The sequence below is a fragment of the Delphinus delphis genome, chromosome 2, assembly GCF_949987515.2.
Source record: "Delphinus delphis chromosome 2, mDelDel1.2, whole genome shotgun sequence".
Classification (NCBI taxonomy): Eukaryota; Metazoa; Chordata; class Mammalia; order Artiodactyla; family Delphinidae; genus Delphinus; species Delphinus delphis.
Genome location: NC_082684.1, coordinates 98,143,018 through 98,152,543, shown reverse-complemented (window position 1 = coordinate 98,152,543; position 9,526 = coordinate 98,143,018). Strand labels below are relative to the sequence as shown.

General features: G+C 39.5%; 1 pseudogene; it reads left to right on the top strand.

Annotated features, from left to right (window-relative positions):
• The first annotated feature begins 290 nt into the window (after positions 1-290).
• On the top strand, positions 291-386 carry LOC132421258 (U6 spliceosomal RNA; annotated as a pseudogene).
• The last annotated feature ends 9,140 nt before the right edge of the window (positions 387-9,526 follow it).

Genomic DNA, 9,526 nt, shown 5'->3' with positions numbered 1-9,526 from the left:
CCCTAAAATGACACTGGAATGTAAATTATCACCATTTCCACTTTAAAGATAAGGAAAGTGAACTCAGAGATGTAAAATAATCTGCTAGTGAGTAGAAAGCCAGACTAGAACTCCAGATTCTGTGCAATTTCCACTATCCCATAACATGTACTGTGTTCTCTGTCAGCAGAATGGAGGTCCCATCATGGAAATCTCACATTTCACTAGGTGGAATTTTTTTTTGTTACACCTTGCTTAACATGGCAAAGTGGAAGACAAATAACTTTCTATATAAAGAATTAATCAGACTTGTGCTCGCTTCGGCAGTACATATACTAAAATTGGAACGATACAGAAAAGATTTGCTCAAGGATGACACACAAATTCATGAAGCATTCCATATTTTTAGGTCCTACTGTATAGCACAGGGAACTCTACCCGATACTCTGTAATGACCTATATGGGAAAAGAATCTAAAACGAGTTGATACAGTAAGTCCCCTACACATGAACCTTCAAGTTACAAACTTTCAAAGACGCAAACGTGTGTTCGCACATACAATCACGTAAGTTAGTTCACGTGTCTGGTGTACATTGTCACGTGCATGCATCCTCTACAAGTGGTTGTGCTTTTGTGTACTTTACTGTACAGTACTGTATAGAGTATAGTAGTACAGTGCCTTTATTTCAAGCCCAGCATGTCCGGAAGCAAGTGTCAAAGCAGCGGTGATATAGCTGGTTCTGCTAGGAAGCGCCAAGTGATAATGATGGAAACAAAAAGTGAAAATAATTGAGACAGTGGAGTGACAAGAGGAAGAAGAAGTAACTGAAGGACTGAAGAGATTCACGATGCAGGAAATGGCAAGAGGATTTTCTTTATTTGAAGAGGCACTGTTAGTTTAAGGCACTAGTAAAAGTTAGTCACTTGACGTTCCTGGTGGAGGAGGAGAGCATCTAGAGTTGGGAAGTAGGGCAAACAGAGGAGAAAGGAAGGGAGGGCTGGTGATGAGGACGGTACATGACCCCAAAGTCAGTCCTACTGGTATAGGACAGATGTGAGTTAGGAGAAGATGAGCCAGAAGGACATTAAATTCTGAAGTCCACCTTTTCCACCAACATGGTTGCATGGTTGCATCTCCTTAGAATTCTCAATAAAGTTCTGAACATTGGAAGAACTCATTGTTTACACACTTATCATTATGTCACTAAAGACTAAACTTCAAAATTGATTTGTTACCAATTTGTGAAGAGTGGCATGAATAGTGATTGGACAGGTTGCCTCATCATAAGAAGGGAAATCAAAATTTTCATATTAATACAATTATATCAGAGCTTGGCCAATTTCTTTTCACTACAGGGTGAACGTGGAAATCTTGTTCGGCATCATTGGCCTGAGGTTACATCCCTTAGAAAACTGGGGTGGGGGCATGGGTCTTGGAATGAATGGATTTGGATTTGAATCTCAACTTCCACGCTGGTCCCTGCCCCAAAAGCCTTAATCCCATAACAGTTCAATGGACGAGTGTCATTCAGTCAGTTTCAGGGAAAAAATGAATTTCCCTTCCTGGTAACACTTGTGCTTTGGACGTTTATTCTTGGCCCTTCCTGTGTGTGTTGACCCTGCCCTGCCCCTGTACTGCTTTCCACTCAGTTTGCCCTGCTGGCCACGGCTGCATACGTTCTGACTCTGAGCCCTGTGTCTGATTTTGAAGTGCTTTGTTCTGTTCCAGATTCTGTTTCTGGTGCTCTTCCTTGATGTCTAATTGAAATCAACCCATAATCAGTTTCCTAAAAGTTAATATCTGAAGGTTGCTTTTCTGACGCTTTAAGCTGCAGGGGGTTACATCATAGTCCAAGTTGTATGCATAGTTAGTGGATAGTAAATTGTTGATAATATGTGACAGAATTTGAAATTCACTAAGTATTGTTGATTCTTATGTTTCTAGATTCTTAAATGTTTCCAATTTTTCGTGTATTATAAAAATAAAAGTAAGTGTATATTAACTATGGTTATAATGCATATTTTATATGATTATATTCTTGAACGTGAAGACATTTTAGCATTACTATCTATTATGGATTGAATGTTTACCCAAAATTTATATGTTGAAGCCCTAACCCCCAGTATGGCTGTATTTGGAAATGAGGTGTCTAAGGAAATGATTAAGGTTCAAAGCAGCCATAAGGGTGGGGCCCTGATCTAGTAGGATTAGTGTCCTTGTAAGAAGAGACACCAGAGAGTTCTGGGGCACCCTCTCTCCTCAGGTATGACTGAGGAAAGGCCAAGTAAAGACAGGGCAAGAAGGCGGCCAGGAAGAGGGCTTCACCGGAAACTGAATTGGCTAGAACCTTGATCTTGGACTGCTAGCCTCCAGAACTGTGAGTAAACTAATTTCTACTATTGAATCCACCCAGTCTATGGTACTTAAGTCCAGGAAAAATGCAATTATGAAAGAATTGATCCCTAGGGGAAAAGTCTCTCCATAAATATTACTTGCTTCCTGGTACTTTTCCCAATTTATCTGTTCTCAGTTAACATCACATTATAGAATACTGAAAATCAACTACTAAAAATAAACTTTTAATTTCTACATTCTGTATGAATATTTCTCAAAAGGTCTTTACATCCCTTACCCTCCTCACTGATTGTGTGTTTTATATCAGCTCTTAATTACATAGACTGGTTTTTAAATGAAAATATAAAGATTTATAAAGATTTTTAATTAGTTAAATTAGGGAATATTTGTTATTTTTATAAATAAATACACATTTGTCCCAATTGCTTTTCTGATAACTTTTAGGGCAATTAGCATACATTCCTCCAGTTATTAAAAGAATCTTAAAAAGCCAGGGAAATAAACATTTCCTGTAAGGTTTGTCTTCTAATGACATGTGGTGGCATAAGGGAAGGTGGTGTGAGTGTAGGGAGTGCAGGACTGTGGACCCCAGTTCTAAGTAACGTCCAACAAGTTATTTCAGCCCTTTGGGGTTCATTTCCCCCATTTGCTTAATCAAAGGATTGAACGAGAAGCTATACTATAACTAAACAAAGCAGCTACATTAGATTAAAAAAAGACACTCAAAAAATACTCTTCATAAAAAAAAATTAGGGGTAATGACTTCAGTCAAAGCTAACTGGAAATGAAAACTGCCATAATTTTGACTCTGATATACTTTTATCTGCTGAGCTCCAGAAGTAAACATACTTCGGGGTGAAAAGGAAGCAAGAACCAGCATTTCATCATCAAAACCAGTGTATCTTGCCAATTTTTGCCAACAAGCAAACAAAAAAACGTTTTGTTCTGCTTCTTTCAGGCATGGAAAAAATATGACTCGGTTCTATCCGCAGTACAAGAGGCAGAGGCTCTGTGGTTCTCTGCGTAGCAGATGGTCTGTGAGTGACCCACACGTTCCAATCAGAGGGTGTTAGACCTCGGCCATGGTTAGTGGTGGTGCACACTGAGATACCAGGAGCTGGGGAGGAAGTCTGTGACTCGGTAGAACCAAGAAGGAAGTAGGCTGTGGGCTTGGAAGGGGAGGTTAAGAAGTCTCAGATTTTCTTGATCGACTGAGGAATAGTGGTTTCTTCTTTAAATGTAAAAAGCTCCCAGATCATGAGGGCTTGCCTGGTAGCGCAGTGGTTGAGAGTCCGACTGCCGATGCAGGGGATGCGGGTTCATGCCCTGGTCCAGAAAGATCCCACATGCCGCGGAGTAGCTGCGCCTGTGAACCATGGCCGCTGAGTCTGCGGGTCCGGAGCCTGTGCTCCACAACGGGAAAGGCCACAGCAGTGAGAGACCCGCGTACCACAAAGCTCCCAAATCATGAACTTAATTATACAATTTTTAAAAGCTAATGAATCAAACAAAAATGTCTTCAATCTTGGCATGGTCAGACGGCTGGCAGTGTTATGGTGACTGGAGAAGGACAGAAAGACATCTTGAGGGCAGGGTCTGTGACAGTATGTTTACTGTTTCAACTGGCAGGCCTCCACTCTGGACATGCTGTGTGCAGCAATACAGTAGAAAAAACGCCTCCAAATATAGAAGGCACACTGACTTACTGTTTCTTAATTAAAGTTTTAATTTTGAGGTAATTGTAGCTTCCCATGCACTCATGTAATGTGGAGAGGTCGCATGTCCCTCTCCCCAATTCCCCCATTGGTGGCATCACGCACAACTGGAGTGCAGCATCTCAATCAGATACCGACATTGATGCAGTCAAGATGCAGAGCACTCCATCAGCACGGCACCCTCTTGCTGACCTCCTCCTTAATCCTGGCAGCCACTGATCTGTTCTTCATTTTTTCATTTCAAGAATGTTCTGTAAATGGAATTATACAGTACGTAACCTTTTGGCATTGGCTTCTTTCATTCAGCCTAATTCTCTGGAGAGTCATTCAGATCGTTGTGTATGTGTATCAGTACTTAGTTCCTTTTTGTTATGGAGTACTATTCCATGGTATGGATGGACCACAGTTTAACCATTCACTCATGGAAGACATCTGAGTTGTTTCCAGTTTGGGCCATTACAGATAAAGCTGCTGTGAACATTTGTGTACAGGTTTTTGTGTGAACATAAGACATCATTTCTGTTGGATAAATGCCCAGGAGTACAATTACTGGGTTGCACGGTTAGTTGTATGATTAGTTGTTAAGAAACTGTTAGACTGTTTTCCAGAGTGTTTGCACCATTTTACATCCCCACCAGCAGGATATGAGTGGCCAGGTTTCTCCCCATCCTTACCAGCATTGGACGTTGCCACTATTTTTTATTTTAGCCATTCTGGTAGGTATACAGTGATAACTCATTGTGGTTTTAACTTGTATTTCCCTAATAGTTCATTATGCTGAATATCATTTTGTTGAACATCTTTTCCTGTGCTTATTTGCCATCTGTATATCCTCTTTGGTGAAATGTCTTTTCATATCTTTCTCCCATTTTATAATTGGATTATTTGTTTTTTACTGTTGAGTTGAGTTTTGAATGTTCTTTATGTAGTTGAGATACTAGTCCTTTGTTGGATATGTAGTTTGTGAACATTTTCTCCCAGTCTGTCATTTGTCTTTTTATCTTCTTAACATGTTTTTTTGCAAAACTATCCAAAAGGTTTTATTTTTGATGAAATCCAATTTATCATTTTTTCCTTTCATGTGTCATATTGATGGTCTGAAGTCTAAGAAATGTTTGCGTAGCCATAGATCCCAAAGATTTCCTTTTTTTTCCCTAAAAGTTTTGTGGTTTTGTGTTTTATATTTAAGTCTGTAATCCATCTTGAAATAGAGTAGAGCGAGTCCATTGCTTTATTCTTCTTTTTCAAAATGGTTTAGCTATTCTAGTTGCTTTGTCTTTCCATATAAATTCTAAAATTCTCTATACTAAATATCTTGCTGGCATTTTGACAAGAATTGCATTAAATCTGTATATCTGTATTATATCAGTGTGGGGACAATTGGTATCTTTACTGAGTTGAGTCTTCCAATCCATGAACACCCTATATTTCTCCATTTATTTAGATCCTCTTTGAGTTCTTCCATTGACATTTTGTAGTTTTCAGCATACAAATCCTGTACATGTTCTGTTAGATTTACATTTACGTATTTCTTTTTTTTTTCTTTTTGAGTGATTGTAAATTGCATTGTATTTTTAACTTGAAGTGTATTCATTGCTAGTATATATAAATACTATTAACTTTTGTATGTTTACTGTGTATCCTGTGATCCTGCTGGATCCATTTATTAGTTTTAGGGGTTTTTTGGTAAATTCTTTGGGATTTTCTCTGTAGACAATCATTTCATCTGCAAATAGGGACAGTTTTCTTTCTTTCTTATAGTTGCCTTTTATTACCTTTTCTTTCCTTGTTGCAATGGCTAGGACTTCCAGCACCATGTTGAATAACAATGGGGAGAACAGACCCCTTTGCCTTGTTCCTGATCTTAGGGGGAAAACATTATCTTTTACTAGTAGATATATTATTAGCTGTAGGGTTTTTTGTAGATGTGTTTTATTAAGTTGAGGAAGATTCCTTTTATTTTTTTTTTCTGAAAGTTCCTTTTTTTAATCATGAATAGATGTTAATTTTGTCAAATGCCTTTTCTGCATCCATTGATAAGATCATGTGACTTTTCTTCTTTAACATGTTAATGTGGTAGATTACATTGATTGACAATTGAATGTTGAGCCAGCTCTATTTATCTCTATAATAAACTAGGTCATGGTGTAGAATTCTTTTCATATATGCTGAATTCTTTTTGCTATTTTGTTACAAATTTCTGTATCTATATTTATGAGGATGTTGGTCTGTAGGTTTCTTTTTTCGTACCATCTTTTGTTTTGGTATCAGCTTCATGAAGTGAATTGACAAGTGTCATCTCCTATTCTGTTTCCAGGAAGAGATTATGTAGAATTGGCGTCAATTCTTTAAATGTTTGGTAGAATGCTGCAGTGAAATTATCTGGGCCTGGAGATTTTAGTACTTTGGGCAAAGTACTTGCTTTCTGTGTATGATTTGATGATACGTCAGTGAAAAACACTCATAAAAAATGAATCATATAAAGTTGACACGTATTAACTTAATAATTCTTAACAGTTTATACAGTGAGTTATTGTTTATGTATGCGTGTTCCATTAGATCATCATATCAATGCTGTGAATTCAATGGGACAGGATTACTCTCACCTTTTTATTTTATTTCAGTTAAAGAAACAGGCTCAAAATTTGAATGACTCATCCAAGTATACTTAATAAGCTAAGAAAGAGCAAAGAAAAGCTTGGCGCTCAGATTTTTTCATGATGGGAAATGTGAGATTATATTAGATTAGAATTTTTAAAAATAAACTAAGCTATCCGAGAAAAGGCAAATGAACATAAAAAAGTATGATTGTGAAAGCCAATTTTCCTAGTTGTTACTTTATAGAAGCAAATTCTCAAGGCACTTTAAAAACTGAAGTATAGTTGACTCACACTATTATATTAGTTTCAGGTATACAACATAGTAATTCAATATTTTTATAGATTATACTGAATACAAAGTTATTATAAAATATTGACTATATTCCCTGGGCTGTACATTACATCCTTGTAACTTATTTACGTTATACCTAGTAGTTTGTACCTCTTAATCCCCTTCACCTATTTTGCCCGCCCCACCAGCAACCACCTGTTTGTCTCTATATCTGTGAGTCTGTGTGTTATATTTGTTCATTTATTTTTTAGATTCCATATGTGTGATAACATACAGTTATTTGTCTTTCTCTGTCTTATTTCACCAAGTGTAATACCCTCCAGGTCCATCCATGTAAATGGCAAAATTTCATTCTTGTTTGTGGCTGAGTAGTATTCTATTGTATGTATGTATGTATTTATGTATGTGTGTGTGTGCATGCGTGTGTGTGTGTATATGTGTATACCACATCTTCTTTATCCATTTACCTGTTGATGGACACTTAGGTTGCTTCCATATCTTGACTACTGTGAATAATGCTGCTAAGAACATTGGGGTGCAGATATCTTTTCAAATTAGTGTTTTAGTTTTCTTCAGATAAATACCCAGGAGTGGAATTGCTGGATCATATGGTAGTGCTATTTTAGTTTTGTGAGGAACCTCCATACTGTTTCCCATAGTGATTGCACCAATTTACATTCTCACCAACAGTGTATGAGGCTTCCCTTTTTGCCATACCCTCACTGACACTTACTACTTCTTGTCTTTTTTTTTTTTTTTTTGCAGTACACAGGCCTCTCACTGTTGTGGCCTCTCCCGTTGCGGAGCACAGGCTCCGGACGCGCAGGCTCAGCGGCCATGGCTCACAGGCCCAGCCACTCCGCGGCATGTGGGATCCTCCCGGACTGGGGCACGAACCTGTGTCCCCTGCATCGACAGGCAGACTCTCAACCACTGCGCCACCAGGGAAGTCCACTTCTTGTCTTTTTGACGATGGCCATTCCAACAGGTGTGAGGTTCTTAAGGCACTTAATGCTTCAACAGGCAGGTTTTAAAAAATATATTGTGAAAGGAGATCTGGATGGTTTTTACTCCACCTGTAACCATGGCATCCTACTATGTCTAATAAGTAGAGAGGGTCCTTGGAGGTGGGCAGGAAGTAGGAGAAGAGAGCTTCAGGTTTTCCATTTGTTCCCTCCACATACAGCCTCTCCTCACCCCAATATCTGCCTTCCTTGCCACTGCCCAGAGATATAGATAATGAGGAAGATTAGCAAGTAGTCAGTAGTGCTATTTATGCTCCACAAAATGAGAGGGAAAGCCAGGAAATACTACCTGACAGCATCTTACCCTCCACTACACACACACACACACACACACACACACACACACACACACACTCAGAAGGCTCTACTTGCTTTTTTCAGATTATTTGACGCTTACCCATCCTGCAAATACTGCTCAAATCTTCTCTCCTCCGGAAGCCCCCTACACACGACATACCTCCTGCCTCTGAACAGTATCATTAGCACTGCTTTGTGCTGCTGCACACATTTTGACTCTGAGTAGACAGTAAACTCTTGGGTTCTGGGATCCCATCCTTTACAAGTTTATTCACTTCCCAACTCTGTGTGTCAGTTGCAGGAAATGCACAGGCCAGGATTAGGCCAACCGGTCTCCTTGCTGTGCCCTGTGCGTGCCTCGTGCTTCTCGCAACCGTTCAGAACCTGGCTCTCACCTCTGCCTAGAAAGTCCTCTTCCCTTCTACCAACTTTGTCCTTGAATCATTCTAATGAGGGGAGCACGCATCAGCTGTGCCTAAACAATGATCATCCCTGGTAGGAAAGAGGGTAGGAGATGAGTTGGCAGCGGGGCTTTGAGGGGGTTTGATTTATTCCTTCCCCATCACTTGATATGAACATTTGCAAATATATTGAAATATTGAAGGAATGGTCTCTGCAACATCCATATAGCCACCACCCACGTTCAACTGTTAATATTTTATTATATACTATTTTGAATAGCTTGTATTTACTTTAGCTTATATGCACAGTTCTTTTTTCCATTAATAAAGTAGCACAAATTAAAGTATTTGTATAAAAAGTCATTTGGTCCGGGGTCCAGGTCCAAGCCTGGGACCTTTGGGTGGCTAAGCGAAGGGCCTCCCTCTTGGGCTGCAGCCTTCTTCTGCCTAATGTTTGCTGCCTCACTTTAGGCTGGCTTCTATCTTAGCTTCCTGCTGAAATCAGTCTTGCCCAGAAACCTGGCCTGTTTGGCCAAAACCTTGACACCTGTGCCAGTTTTCCTCCCCCTTCTGGGTCCTTCTTCCCCTTTCCTTCTTTTCCTGGAACTATGCTGTTGCCTCCCTGCAGTTTTGAGTATCACCCACTATTTATTTTTGCTGTATGGCCCATATTCTTGTCACACTCTTCCAGGAAGTGAGTTTCTGTCTAGATCAAGTCTGAATACTGCATATTGGACTGTCCTCTGGGTCAAAACCTCCTCCTAGATCCTTGTTTCCTCCTCTTCCTCACTTCCCCAAGGCCAGTGACTCCACGGTCCCAACGTGTGTAGAAACTGAGCCAACACGGGTTTTGCTAGTGTA